Below are 16,267 nucleotides of genomic sequence, written 5' to 3'. Positions count from 1 at the left end.
AAATTGATAATAGATAATTATGAATTTGAGTACATAAATTTCCTATCAATGTCTTATAACGCTAAAATAACTCGGTAACCTTGACATTTTACAAGATATATACTCTCACTAGTTCTCAGAATACGCTATAAAAATATTATGCAATCTTCTAAATTCTATATAGTAGAAATTAAATTCAATGTTAAAAATTAACATATGTTAAGAGTGCATTGTCTATCTTAAAAGGTAAGAGAAACCATTTGTATTTCGTGTACTTTAAGGCTTGAAGAATATGTCCTAAAAATTTAAATTTAAAAATACCAGTAAAATAACGTGCTTCTAAAGAGATCAGCGCGCAAGTAAAAAATATAGTATGTGACGTATTTTCGATACAAATATGTATAAAAAAACTGAAATAAACATCTGGCTCTTAGATTGAATATAATTAATTTTTTCCTACTGTAAAGTTCCTAACAATTCATACATTTTCGGGAAAGAATTCTTTGTAATTAGATTGAGTTATGTTGTTGAACAAGTCGATGTATAGTTTGGAAACTTTCCTTTCCACTACTGGTTTAACAGTGTTAATAATAATATCTTTATTCTCGTCGAAGACAGCTCGAAAAATTTTATTCAATTGGCCTAATTCCTTCTCGTTTCCGAATTAAAAATCAAAATCTGTAATCTTGGAATTCACGCTTGCTCTCGATGCGTATATATGTTTTTTACCATTTTTGGTTACTGTTTTCAGGTGCAACTTTATTTTTAGTTCCACATTATCTGCAGAAAAACACTTTGATCATTTTAAATAAAATCTAATTTTTAATCTTTTATTACTAAACTTACATTGTAACAATAAATAAATAAAGTAATCGCTCGTATATGTCAAAATACAATGGGAATAAAGGCCAACAATCGAGCAAAACAAAATGTCAAATCAATAGTTTATTTAATAATATATACAAATGACGGGACGTTTCGAACACACAGTGTCTTCTTCAGCCGACAAATTCGAATAATTACATGAAGTTGCGCAATAAGCAAAGTATCAAATAATAAAAAAATAAATAAATAAAGAGGTAAAACAATCGAAGACGGACAAGGATTTTTCTCGATGGTGAATGACAGAGCCATCCGGAGTCACATCTTACATGAGAGCGTTACAATGTACAATTGTGTATAAATAAATATCTGTGTATAAATATGTCGACTATGGCAATGTAAAATTGTGTATAAAAATATATCTATAGAGTCTATTGTGAAATGTGAAATCGTATATGATGTAGTCAGTTCGCAAGTCTGCAGTCAAAGGTAAATCCATGATTTATTCTTCGTTGGATGGCGAAAACGAACCAAGTCAGTTGTTAAAAGCGTTAGATCTTAGATCAGTCAGCGGTGTGGTCAAGTTTATAATGCGTTAATTACAAAATTAAGTCGTGGTCCGGTGTTTCGCGCTCTCACAGTCGATGTTAGCTCCTTTGTGTCTTATATACTAATCGATTGTTGGCCTTTATTCCCATTGTATTTTTACATTGAAACTTTTGTTTTACTTTAATATATAAGATTAATTATTTTACATACCCGTAGTAACGAATAATACTCCTTTGTGGGCGATTGGTACTAGCAGACGTATATTAAAAGCGTACATGGTGTTTATAACAATTCGCTTTATTAGATAATTTAAATTAAACTGGAGCCTGTCGGGGTCCACATGAACGGAGGTTATAACAAAGTCGCAAGTTCCATGTGCTTTTGCGTTTTGAACATACACTTTGACATTAGGTTCGTCGAAAATGACAACTTTGTCAAACGTGATTGGCTCAAGTAATAGAAAACCCGGAGTCTCGTAGCAAAATTTTTCCTTTAACCCTTAACTGGAACCCGGGGTGTTAAACACCCCAAAACGAAGTTTAGGCGTCTTTTTCGGTCGGTTAATCTATGAATTTCGCATCGCAGTGCCATCTTGTCGTTAGTTCGAGTCACCAATGACACATTCCTGACTTAAACATAAAATAAAAATAAGTTTTCTTATAAAAATCAAGATTTTAATTCAGAAAAAAGGGGCACAGGCGATCATGAAAACAAATACCTTTTTTATACCCACTACAATCATAATTTTTTTCGTAAAGTACTCTATCTCAAGAACATCGTGTTAAATTTTTATCAAAAAATATTTATTTTTGACTGAGATATGATTTTTTAGCAAAACAAGCCATTTTTCATACAAGAATTTTTTTGAAGCCTCAAAACAAAAAATTTCATAGTTTAGGCTAATGGGTATCATTTTCCAGTGTTTAATGTATGTACTTGATTTTTTTCAAGCCTATTGGAGCCTCCATTTCGCCGTAACCAACGTTCAAAGTCGTGTGGGGTATACAACACCCCGTGTGCAGATAACGTTCGATCGCGGACGTGTGCCAGTTAAGGGTTAAGTGGATAATGTTGTCCACGATGCACTGATTATAGTTGGGATCGTTGCGGCCGCATACGCGAATAAACAAAGCTGTTAAATTATTTTCATTAATTTGTAACTATAAAATTAAACAATCTAAAGATAAAAAAAGTTTAGTGTAATTAACTATTTCAAAAATGTTATAAAAGTATTTAACATAATGATAAAAAGAAACAAAGAGAGAACGAGATAGCGAGCATCTAGAACATAGTTTTATTACTTGTATATTTTCAGAGGAAAACAACTAAATTGATAAGATCCTAAATAATTTTTTTTAAATAGTTTATCAATTTTGTTGTATAAAAAAGACAGAGGTTTGGTTGTTAAACAAATCAGATTTTTACATTTAATATTTACTTACGTACGTCCGCTGAAGTTATAGCAACACATGTTATTGTTATAATTGTAAAAGCAAAGATTGCATTAAACATTATCCAAATTAAACAAGTTTTTCTTACGAACTTTTCAACACTTCACTGTCAGAGAACAGCTCTAGTAATTGTACGATAGATGTGTATCAAGACTGGTGCCTGTGAATCGATCGAGCTTATATATATACATCAAGCTTATATATATCTGCCCTCTTACATCATTTATTTTCAGGTTTGTTATTGTTGTTGATTTCAACTACTTTTCATTTATGACACAAGTCGACACAAGTGTCGTTCTGTCTTTGTTACTCATTGAATGCTAAGAAAGCTAGAACGTCGTTTGTGTCGACTTGTACGTCACTAAAATGGAAAGCATCCTGTAAACAGTTTTTTCCCCTGTGATTTATAAACCTTCAGTTTTTTTTACATTTATATAAAGTTTCGAGGAATATTATGAATAATTAATTAAGATTGTAATCTTTACAGAAAAAGACAAGTGTTTATTCCAAGATGTATACAATACGATATATTCTATTTTTATATTTAATATTCTATTTCAGTAAAAAAGGTTTATTAAGACACATTAATAAAAGTATGTACATTCAAGTGTACATTCGAGTACAAATTACACTTTCATTAAATTAATATAGTGAATAGATAATTCTACATAGAAAGTGTATAAATCGAAAAGTACTACGATATTTAGAATAAAATTATAAGTGTATAAATTAATAAAAAAATAAATTGTTTATTTCTTTTGTTGGAAATAAGAGTATTGTGTCTGCGTGGTTTTATCCCTTAGTTTAATATCAATTTGATTCAAGAATTTAATTCATATTTCTCAGAATTTAAGGCTACTACCCGATAAAAACAGTACGTGGATCCACGTTATTGCTACGTGGATTCGACGAAATTACGTGATTCGACGTGGATGTGACGTTCCTGTTTTACTGGGGTAATTAAAAATCAAGCAAGGTAATATATTATGAAGGAGAGAGGCTTCTCTCCTCACCGATTCGGCTGAAACTTCACAATTTTGTGTATTTTGGGGCGTAATTAAACATGAATCTATAAGTTAAAATTGTCGCTCTCAATTAGGAAAGAAATTATTAAGTACTAAAATTGACAGTTGCGTAGTTAGGATGTCTGTCATACCGATATGATGGGCCAACCTATCCTATAATGGTCTGGCGCCTTACTTTAATTATGTGCTATTATTTGACTTTGTGTTTATTATACTTTGTATTTATATAGACTTTTCAATATACCAATTATTTTTTGCTTTAAAAAAAGCATAAACTCTATATTTTTATTATCTTTTTTAATCATTCAAATAGTACATAATTAAAGTAAGGTGTCACACTATCATAGGACAGGTATACTTATACTGCACTATTACTATAATTTCATGCACTTTTACGTTACTACGCATGAATCATGATTATGTGCATCTGCATCTTTCATAATTACCTCAAGCAAATATCAATGTATATTAAAAAAAAAACATTTTTAAAATTTTTATTTTCGAACTTTGTTTTCACAGAAGGAAATATTAACTTTTTTCCGTTCACATCTAACAAACTATCGGTTTTGTTAGTCTGTTAATTTATTATTTTGTTTAAAATATAATATTAATACAAGTGTGTCTTTACTCATAAAAAAGCCATGTAAGAGATTTATTGTTCACATTTTTCCGCGATGTTGATGCGAGACGACATCACAGACACGCGCTTCGTTCGCGCTATTTATAGCTTTATTATACTATTACATTATTAACCTTTTGATACACATAAAAGTGTCAAAATAAGGTTGCGGTGATGCTCACGAAGTCAGCGCAATGAGAGGACCAATCAGCATCGCGGAAACACACAGCTTTTTTATGAACAGAAAATATTTACACGAACTATTTTCATGTAGACAATACCCTAACAAAATAATTCACAAAATTGCGTTACCTAACTCAACTCAAGTGATACGTATTTCAAAAAAAGATAATAATAAAGGCTCACAAGATTATAAATCAAACGAAGAAAATGGAGCGTTGAGCCGTAACAAGGTGTTGGTGTTCATATATTTTATATTTAAGTAAAGAAGTAACGAATTACAATGTATATAATATACATATACATCTATTCCAACTTGATAAACTGCGCGCCGACTATTTGTCGGACTTGAAACACAGCTTACAATTTTTTAAATAATTAAGGAAGGGGATGCTGGTGACAGGTCTGTTTTACCGCGATATTTTCAGACACACAGACACTTTTGATTGATTTCACCGAATTAAAAATTATTTGTCCAGAATTAAAGTATGGACGATAACGAAGACTGCAGACACCAATTGCGTATGAAAAACGAAAAGACATTAGAAAATTACAGTTTTATTTTCAATTCTGCGGTCGACTCATGACAACATTTGCTGCACATAAAAGTTTTAGACTGCGTACGTATACAAAAACCTTGCAACAGTCACGGAAATATAATAAAGAAGAATCCTGTGCTTGCAGAAATGAGCTGCGAGCTTTAGTATAAGAGAAAAGTGCATTTAAAAATTTCATATGCACATGTTACGCGTCTCCCCGAATTCAGCCAAAAACATACGGATCAGTATAACGGGTAGCTCTAGAGCAGGCGCTCTGTATGTATGTGTAAAAATCGGTGCAGAGGACTTCTTTATCGATGCTAATCGAGTTCGTCTGCGGCTCCAGGATCCCTTTAAATCGCGTCGATTTAATTCCGGGGAGAGAAGGGTATTAATGTTCCAACGATAGCAAGTTTATACTTGCACATTTTTTTTATTCTGATAAGCTTTATTACGACTATAATATCTGTTATACTATTACTAATATTTTTCTAATTCTGTATCACGTTGCATTTTGGCACTCAAGTCAACTTTAACCCTTAAAGACTATACCTCAAGTCTCAACCGCTTGAGACTTTAAAAATTGATGTTTTTGGACAATTTTTATTAATTATTGGCAACTTTTTCCAATTCTGTTATATTCTTTAGTCTTTTCTACACTGATTTCATATATAATTCTTTAAAATTTGGTTGATTAAACCAAATTGTATAAGGCTTCTATGTATATACGGATTCTCCGAAATTTCAAATGTCTGTAACTCAAGAACTAATTAACCAAATTTTAAAAAATTATATATAAAATAGGGGTAGAAAAAACTAAAAAATATAATAGAATTAAAATAGACCGATATCTCAAATATTGAGAAAGTTACAGCGTAAAACACATTTTTCTGAAAAATGAAGACCCCTTTAAAATCCATACCGTTTGATGGATTTTAAGAAAATTAAAGGAGAACATACTTTTTATAATACTCTATTTGTGTGCAAAATTTCAGCCCGATATCTAAAAAATTGTAGAAGTAAATGCATGTACAAAAATCCGCGCGCGCGCACACGCACACACACACACACACACACACACACACACACACACACACACGCGCGCGCGCGCGCGCACACACACACACGCACGCACGCACGCACGCACGCACGCACGCACACACGCACGCACGCACGCACGCACGCACGCACATGCAACATACATACTTTTGGACATTTTCTACTAATGTGATTTCTCGACATTTTAGAACATTCTAAATTTACTTCCATCAAAATCTAAAAAAAAAATTTTTTTACCATCACAAAGCTTTGTCTATAAGGAACTAAAAGAATAATATGTGTAAAGAAATGTGTAAAAATTATGTAAATATTTTTGTAAATATAATCCAGATGATCCAAACGACAACAAAGCTAAATAGAGTTTTGAAGGTTTAGGTGTATCTAGTAAAGTCTGAAATTTATAATTTTATTGTTTAATAAAAATTGAAATAAAATTAAAATAAAATTAACCGAATATTAGAAGACATTTTTTAAGTCTATTCTATAATATCGTAGAAGTATACTGCACATAAGCAGTAAAAATTGACTAACCACGATCGATTAGTCTCGGACTGTAAAACTTCCATTAGTCAAAATAACTTACTGTTTACGTCTTACTGCATACTCTTACTATTGTAAATGAGCCTTTACTGTTTATGTCTAATACTGATTTCTAAACTACTTAGTCCAGTCAAAATACGGAAAAAAGGGGGGGGGGGTACCTAGAAAAAATTGCAACACAAGGTTTTATTACGTCATTGTGTTCAGAAAAATATACTGAACAACATATTCAAATTCCGCCATTTTCCGCTATCTCTAAGTATGTTTTTTATTAACAATTTATAAACAAATTCGTTTTTCTCCACAAATACGATGAATTTTGAAATTTTTGTAGAGATCAAAGTTGTAGAGCAGACAAATATCTACAAAAAATATTCTTATGAGTTTTTTGAAATATCTTATATTATTTGAGATATTTGCAAGAAGAGGTACTAGGCTACGCGCGGAGCGGAGCGGAGAGTTCTAACAAGCACACGGCAATCTCTACCGGTCGCTGCTAGTTTTCTAGGTTCTACAAGGAACTTGAGTTGATTCTCGATACTAGTATACTACCTTGATCAAAAAGTTCCCGGAATTTATTTAGAAAATGCAAAATACAAGTTTATTCATCAATATTAATATTGTCCCCTTCAAAGTACTCCCCATCGACTGCAACGCACTTATGCCAGCGCTTGATCCAATCCTCGAAACATTTTTTATACTCGGTGTTCGGTATGGCCATCAGAGCCGTCTTCGATTTTTTCATTATCTTCTCTCGGCTGCTAAAACGCGTTCCCCGTAGTGGTTTTTTTATTCGATTGAACAGAAAGAAGTCGCAGGGAGCCAAATCAGGTGAATTCGATGGCTGTTGGATGGTATTCGTTCCATTCTTGGTCAAAAAGTTGCGGATAATGATGGCATTAACCCACCGTAGCACAATGCCATCATTATCCGCAACTTTTTGACCAAGAACGGAACTTTTGATAAAGAACGGAACGAATACCATCCAACAGCCATTGGATTCACCTGATTTGGCTCCCTGCGACTTCTTTCTGTTCAATCAAATCAAATGATTTAAAAACTAACCACACCTAACCATACCGAGCACCGAGTATAAAAAATGTTTCGAGGATTGGATCAAGCGCTGGCATAAGTGCGTTGCAGTCGATGGGGAGTACTTTGAAAGGGACAATATTAATATTGATGAATAAACTTGTATTTTGTATTTTCTAAATAAATTCCGGGAACTTTTTGATCAAGGTAGTATACTAGTATCGAGAATCAACTCAAGTTCCTTGTAGAACCTATAGAGAACTAGCAGCGACCGGTAGAGACTGCCGTGTGCTTGTTAGAACTCTCCGCTCCGCTCCGCGCGTAGCTTAGTAGCTCTTGTTGCAAATATCTCAAATAATATGAGATATTTCAAAATATTCATAAGAACATTTTTTGTAGATATTTGTCTGTTCTACAACATTGATCTCTACAAAAATTTCAAAATTCATCGTATTCGTGGAGAAAAACGAATTTGTTTATAAATTGTTAATAAAAAACATACTTAGGGATAGCGGAAAATGGCGGAATTTGAATATGTTGTTCAGTATATTTTTCTGAACACAATGACGTAATAAAACCTTGTTTTGCAATTTTTTCTAGGTCTAATCGTATTTTGACTGGACTATACTGTTATCTTCGTTGAGTATAAAAAAGCGTATGCCTTTGTAATGGTTAACAAAATAATTCAAACAAAACAATTTCCGTCGCCAGCAAATAATTCAAAATAAGTCGTTTTATTTTCGACCCAACTGGCCAATTGAAACAAGATTGCACGACGTTTCGACCAAATTCCGGTCCTTATCAAGTGCTTTAATTCAATTTACACCAATCCGCATAACAAACTTAATTGCATCGTTGACGTGGTGTCCTGACAACGTCAAGACAAACGCAAAACTAAACAAAAGAGAAAATAATACATTTAACAATAGAAAAACTATACAAAATCATTACAATATCGCGCTAGTCAAAAACAATAAAATCAATTAACACTGTAAAAATTAGTTAAAAGCTTACAATTCTTATGCGTTCCAAAACAAACGGTGAAATCAAAACGTCACCAGCCATATCGAGGCACAACGTCCGAACAGTAAGACAGTCAAAGTCGAAATGAAGTTGTCAAACGTAATCCGCAGATAGCAAACGGCGTTCTGGTGGAAAAACGAGCAAAACCGAATATACAGGGCCGACTAAGTAACACCAATGACACGGTTATAAATAGATGGCAGGCTCTCAGTATCGTTTTGTAAATTGATTGTGCAATCATGTTTTTATTGAAGCACCTAAAAATTGGTAATTTCGGTATACGGAAAAAATTAGTTTTGGAAACAAAAGCAATTATTATGTTATTGATTTTGGAAAAGGTTACTTCTTGTTTATTATTCATAAGTAAGATCAATACTTAAAAAACGAAATACATAAAGGACCGATCCGATACACTCTGTGGAAGACACCTCTATACTCAAAAAATCTACTCTCAGGTACCTATATCTTCATGGCTCGTTAACACAAGTTTTTATTCTTTGAATTTGATTGTTCGTGAGCCTATTTACATTAGCTAATTATTATTTTTTGATGAATTAAAAAAAAGCATTTACGTTGGTCAAGAGTGAATTTTTACCATTTACACTTTTTCTATTCTTTATTTCCTTAATTAGCAGGGTTGTAAAGTAACACGTTACCGTTACAAATTACTTTTCTTTAGTAATGATTTAGTAATTGAGTTATATTTTTCGGTAGTAACTGTAACGGTAAGGTACAATTACATTTTTTGAGTAAAGAATTGAACAGTTACATTAATCCTTACTTCAGTCTTGGTTTATACAATAGTGAATAGACGATACGATGGAGCATCAGCTTGTACGTATACTAAAAGTTAATAAAGAATTTCAGAAAAATTCAACGAATTTGTTTAACAAAAAACTAATAAAATTGTAACTTTTTATCTTTATTATAACGAAAACTTTTATCCGCCAGTGATTAAAAACAAATTCAAATTTTTTATTGCTCGACTACCTGGCTAAATTTATACATATAGGTGCACAACGTTTCGACTCACGGTTAGAGCCCTTATCAAGTGCCGTCTAAAATATATGAACATCGCGATATAACACATAAAAATATAAATTAGAAATTAGTCATAAAAACAGAGATCATTACCTAATCGTCAAAAAGACTCGTCATAAGTTAATCAAGACCTCCTTGCGTTCATGGGAATGTCCCAGCATTGTCACAAAGCACAAACTACGGGAAATCACTCACATAAAACCAATATACAAAGAGAGAAATGCGACAATCAATTCTTATGTGTCTTAAATATTAAAATTCCACCACCAAGCATCTTAAGTTTGAGACTCTCCGATATGCGATGTTATGCGAGTGGAATTACTCAGGAGACTGAACGCTAACGAGGAAAAGAATCAAGGAGTCAAAAGGTTGCCAAGAAAAATAACAAATATAAACAATTAAACTGACGAGATGACGCCGTCGTAAACAGGGTTTAGATTATCTGTCCTCTCTGAAGATTAATAATGTTGTTATGTTTCTTTATAAAAAACATTTTAGCTATCTCTCTCTTTTTCGTATTACACTCTTTGTGTAAAATCTTCGGTTCAGACCACTTGAAATTATGGTTATTGTGTAATCTATGTTTGCTCACAACAGAGTGATTGCTGAAATGCTTCTTGATGTCATTGCAATGCTCCCTAATTCTAGTCTCGAGATGTCTCTTAGTTTGCCCTATATGAGAAGCCTCGCAGCTTCCACATTCAATCTGATAAACAATATTGGTTTCTTTGTTCTTTGTCAATCTATCCTTATCCCTTTTGATAACTGTGTTCAGCTTCTTCGGTATCGTGTACAATACTTCAAGTCCGACATTTTTTAAGGTACGACATATGCCCTCGCTTAAGCCCTTAATATACGGGATCACTATATGATTACGCGTGTCGAAGGAAACATCTGAGAAATCATCGCCACTATCTTTTCTGTTCTTCAATTGTAATAGTCTATTATGTATACGCTTATTCACTAACTTGGTCGGAAAACAATTATTTATAAGAATGTCTTTAACAATTTTGACATTTGCATGATGAAACCGATCATCAGATAACAAAACAGCACGGTCAACCAAGTTCGTTAAGACCGAACCGATACACTCTGCGGAAGACACCCTTATGCTCAAGAGACCTCCCCCGGATCACTTTAAATATTCTGGCTACGCCGAAAATGATTTGTTCCATTTCTCCTTTGACATAGAGCAACTTTTAAGTGCCACACACAAAGTACATAAAAGACCGAACCGATACACTCTGCGGAAGACACCCTTATGCTCAAGAGACCTCCCCTCGGATCACTTTAAATATTCTGGCTACGCCGAAAATGATTTGTTCCATTTCTCCTCTGACACAGAGCAACTTCTAAGTGCCACACACAAAGTACATAAAAGACCGAACCGATACACTCTGCGGAAGACACCCTTCTGCTCAAAAAACCTACCCCCGGATCACTTTAAATATTCTGGCTACGTCGAAAATGATTTGTTCCATTTCTCCTTTGGCACAGAGCAACTTCTAAGTGCCACACACAAAGTACATAAGAGACTGAACCGATACACCCTGCGGAAGACACCCTTATGCTCAAAAAACTTACACACAAATTACATAAGAGATCGAGCCGATACACTTTGCGGAAGACACCCTTATACTCAAGAAACCTGCCTTCGAGCAAGTTGCCGGTAATTCTTGAATATTTATATTTTAAATATATATATATATATATTTAATATATATATAATATATATATATATATATATATATATATATATATATATATATATATATATTTATATTTAATATTTATATTTTTTTAGTGGTCTGAAGGGTAGTTTATCGTGTGTAAGGGTGCCTTCCGACGCGTGTATTCGCTCCTACTATTTTTAGTATTAATTTTATATTTGTGTTGGTGATTAGAGAAGTAATTTATATATCGTCCCGAAAAGGTCGGTTTTCTGTACCAGTTCGTAATTAGCCTCTCACCATCTCTTATGACTAATGTATCAAGAAACGGTATTGAGTTATCAACCTCGGTTTTTCTCAAAGGTGAACTGTAAACGGGGGTGGTAGTTATTAAAGACGTCAAGCATCGCATTAACCGCATTTTTCGGCACTATGGCAAAAATATCGTCTACATACCGAAGGAACAACCGAATCTCAAAATTCAGAAGGCTAATGCAGTGCGTCTCCAAGTTATCCATAACTATGTCGGCTAAGATCGGTGAGAGAGGGGATCCCATGTTCGCATTCACAATCGTCCTCGCAAAGAACCAACTATCTTTAATGTGAGATCGCGGTTTAGGAATAAATTTTTGTAAAATGTCTTGTATAAAGCGCGCAACATTATACAATGGAATACCAATAGCTGACACAATAATACGCAACGGGTACCCAGCCTTGTGTACCTTTGGTAAACCGTAGCAACGAGGTAGATTCCCATTCGTGCAATTCAGACGCTTGTAATCTTGGTAGTCGATGATGTCATTATCAAGCCAAGACTTTACTAATTGGTTAAGTTTACTAATAACCTGTTTAATAGGATCTTTCTTAATTTTTTTATATGTAGAAGTGTCATTCAATACATCCGTCATACGATTAATGTAATCAGATTTATCCATAATAACTGTAATTTGTCCTTTATCAGCCCTGGTGACAAAGACATCATCGTTCTCACGCAAAAAATTTTTACACTTCTTAAATTTGTTCGAGATATAACGATCAATATAACTAACATGTCTGCTCTTATTCAAGAAAAGTTGAAGAGAATTCGCTACTGCACTACGTATTCCATTGACCATGTTCGGAAGAACCTCGATATTCTTAATGATCTCCACCGCAGAATTAAGCCTATCATTTTTATTTAAACGCGACACCGGTAACGCAAAATTATCACCTAAGCTTAAGATATTCTTTACTGCCTCCGGAATAACTTTGTTGCTGATGTTGACAAGCCATTTCTTATTGTCAATATTGGAAAATGTGGCAATTACTTTGCTTACGTGTTAAATAATGAAACTTCTTGACAAGTTTAATTCTAACCGATTGGCTATGTTTAAATATTTTCTCCTTGTTTAGGTTAAAGAAATTTCTTACCAAAAGGTCAGGTAGGCACAAAAACAAATTCTCTTCGATATTCGTAATGCTACGACTCAAAAATTTTAAATATTCATGTATGTCGCTAATTACTATGTCGCTAATTACTATTCATGTATGTCGCTAATTACTAATTACAGACTAGAGTCAAGCTCAACAGAGTCTTCTTTCCCCGCTAATTTTTCCAAGCCCGTTTCCTTGGCAGTGGTTTCGCTAGATAGTAGATAGGAACAGTGGGAATCTCGTTAATCCATTCATGCGCGTCACTAATTAGATGACGAGGCATTTGGCTATTTGCATCACGTCTTTTTGGCGCGTCTTACCGCTTCGGGGCAGTGCGGTTCCTGATAACAACGGGTCCCGGCTCGAGCGACCCTGCAGGTTGACTATTGGATCGCTCATCTGCGCAACGGGTTACCCAATAACGAGGATACGAAATCCAGCATAACTTTCGTTCTTTATTACCACCTATCTTATAGTAACTGGCCTATCTAGCACTCTTGGCAAGTCCTCCCGCAGGAGGGAAACCCATCTGACTGATCTGCCGCGGGATTCCTGCGTACGGGCTGGAAAAGTTATTTAAGCAGAGTCCCCAATTGGGGAAACGGAACTTGGCCGGCTTAGTGTTGCCGTTACCGCGGGGAGCCACGTGGAGGCGTCCGCCCGTGCGCCGGGGCGGTTCGGTCACACGGCTCTGCCGCCGCTCGGTGCCCATCCGAGCGACTCGCATCACTGATGTCAACGGCAAAAGTGCCGGCATAGATTAAAATCGGGAGTGTAGAATGCTCCCGAATAAATAAATAAATAATTTTGGGTGGATCAGGTCCAAGACCATCGTTTGTATATAAAATTACATCAGTGAGCTAGTGCCAAGAGTTTTTAATCCGCAGCATCGCTGCTGTTGAGGCGCAAAGGCGCGTTGTAATCCATAAACATATGGAAGAGTTCCACTGAGCTCCTGAGCGCTTGGAGTGTTAGCGTTCTCAGCGAGCCTCTGTCTTTAATTAGTAGTTCGCGAAGACAGGTAACAGTGTCTCTGGGCATTGCTCCTCGCTTGTCCCGATAACTATCGGGAGGATCATACAGTCTTTCGCCCCTAATTGAGCTTTAAGCGGGCCTATGAGGGACGCGTATTTAGCGAGCTTGTCCCTCCTACCTCTCTCTAGGAGATCACCATCCTCATGGCAGATTGTAACATCAGTCACGAAGACCCTTTCCCGATACTGTATGATCAGGTCTGGTTGGAGATTCCTCAAATGAGGGTCTTGCAGTCGAGCTTCTTTCGTTATTGCCATTCCACGTTGGCCCAAAACGTGGCGTTCTATGAAGTCTCGAATATCATTATAGCGTTTAATACGACCAGACTTGGTGTACCCCTACTGAAAAAAATCACGTCACGAAATCACGTCATTAAATTACATCACGAAATCACGTAACAAAAAATCACGTCACGAAATCACGTCATGAAATTACATCACAAAATCACGTAACGAAATTACGTAATTAATGACATAATTAATTATGTAACGGATTGTTCTAAATCGGTACGTGATTTTAAAAATCACGTAATTTAAAAAATTACGTAATGCTGGGAAACACTTTTTTTTTTAATCTGGATAAAGTTATATAGAGGAACTACAAAGTTTGTTTAATTGCTTCTTCGTCGTAACTTATGCATGTAAAACATAATTTAAGCAAAATAAGTGGTTCTAAATAAGAAATCAATACTGTATATTAATTATATATATTGTCTATAATTTTATTTTTATGAGTCAACTTTTTAAGTATATAAGTGAGTATAAAAGTGCATAAGTATAAGTATATATAAGTGAGTATATCAATATATAATAATATAATAAAATAAATAGCATATATAACATAGACAACTTAGATATATGTTATGGTAACGTTAACAAGGTTAACTCATTTTAACATTGGTAATATGGTAACACTAAACTTAATCACTATCCGTTAATGATTCACTGGAATTTGAATCATTGCTACTTTGTGAAGAACTTGATGAATTGGGCGATGTTGGGCGTCAATGACGTTTTCTTTGTTTTTCTTCTTCTTCTGCAAAACATTTTTAACATTATTATTATTAAGGTGTTTTTAATTTTTTAATAGTAACTTTTAGAATATATTGTTTTCTAATTTTTTGTATTTATTTGTTGAAAGACTTTGTTTTAAAAAATCTAGACTGTTTAAAAGATCTAGCATGTTAATTAAAAATGTTTATTATTTTTTATAATCATCTATGCTAACAAATGTTTAAAAATATTAAAATTTTTTATTTAATTCAATATCTTATATTTTACATGTATACACAACTATATTACAAACTATTTTTTTAAGTATCTTTTTACTGTTAAAGAGTTCTTTAACTGTGTATAAAGCAATGAGAAAAATATCATATATTAAAAGAAAAAGTACTATACTTTAAAGATTAATTCCATTAAGTTACTTGTTTTTATAAATTTTTATGAATATATCAATCTATAAACACATATTTTCCATTAAAAAATACAAAAAATATTACCTTTAAACATATAAAAATTATTTGTTTATTGTTGTTTAAAAAGTATTGACAAACACAGCAGGTATGACGAGAATTCTTGAGTACGTGAGCAATAGAAAGACAGTTCTTTTTAAGAAAATTTCGTCTTTATTGTATGTAATTCTTTCTAAAAATATGCCAACGTAAAACAAATTGATATAAACTAAAGAGTTTTTACGTGAATATAAACAAACAAATCAGTAATCAGTCCTAAAGATAGAATAGAGAATAAACTAAAAAGAGTCAGATCTTACAGGACGGAATCAAAGTATCTAAATTACTGAGAATGAGAGTCCGAAACATATTTAAATGTAATGCTGCTGACGAAAAAAAGAAAGATAGAAAAATGAAAAAGGGGGCCCTCTGGATGAATGTCTATCAGATCGGTTCTTGGGCTAGAATTTTAGGCCAGAGCCACAAGAACAAAATGCAGATCTCAGATCTGAAAACGAGAATGAACCTAGCAGAGGCCCTTGTACTTTGACGACCAATGTCGATCTTCAATATGGCGTCTTAAGATTCGGAATCTATCAAAGGCCCCGCTCATGGGATTAGATCTCTCGCCTCGATCTTCCCTCACGGACGCTAGTCGTTGCAGCTCTCCTTTTCCTGCTGATGAGTCCACTCCTTGGTCATCTGAATCTCGCTCGGTCAAAGTGCCAAAACCTTTGCAGTTGTCAAGATGAATCCGAAAGAAGGGCAAAGAATCGACTCGTCCGAAAGATCGCATGCAACTGCGGTTATGACACCTGAGCGCTCCCACCTCCTTCC

At 34.1% G+C, this 16,267-nt stretch overlaps 1 long non-coding RNA gene across 1 annotated transcript; it reads right to left on the bottom strand.

The window, feature by feature from the left end:
- Positions 1-8,532: 8,532 nt before the first annotated feature.
- On the bottom strand, positions 8,533-10,176 carry LOC139821934 (uncharacterized). Its single transcript, XR_011734390.1, has 3 exons — positions 9,953-10,176; positions 8,810-8,943; positions 8,533-8,689 (listed from the first exon to the last, which is right to left on the bottom strand). It is a non-coding gene; the product is annotated as an uncharacterized lncRNA (long non-coding RNA).
- Between the last annotated feature and the right edge of the window lie 6,091 nt (positions 10,177-16,267).

Source organism: Temnothorax longispinosus, chromosome 11 (assembly GCF_030848805.1).
Source record: "Temnothorax longispinosus isolate EJ_2023e chromosome 11, Tlon_JGU_v1, whole genome shotgun sequence".
NCBI lineage: Eukaryota > Metazoa > Arthropoda > Insecta > Hymenoptera > Formicidae > Temnothorax > Temnothorax longispinosus.
This window is presented reverse-complemented; position numbering and strand designations above follow the sequence as displayed.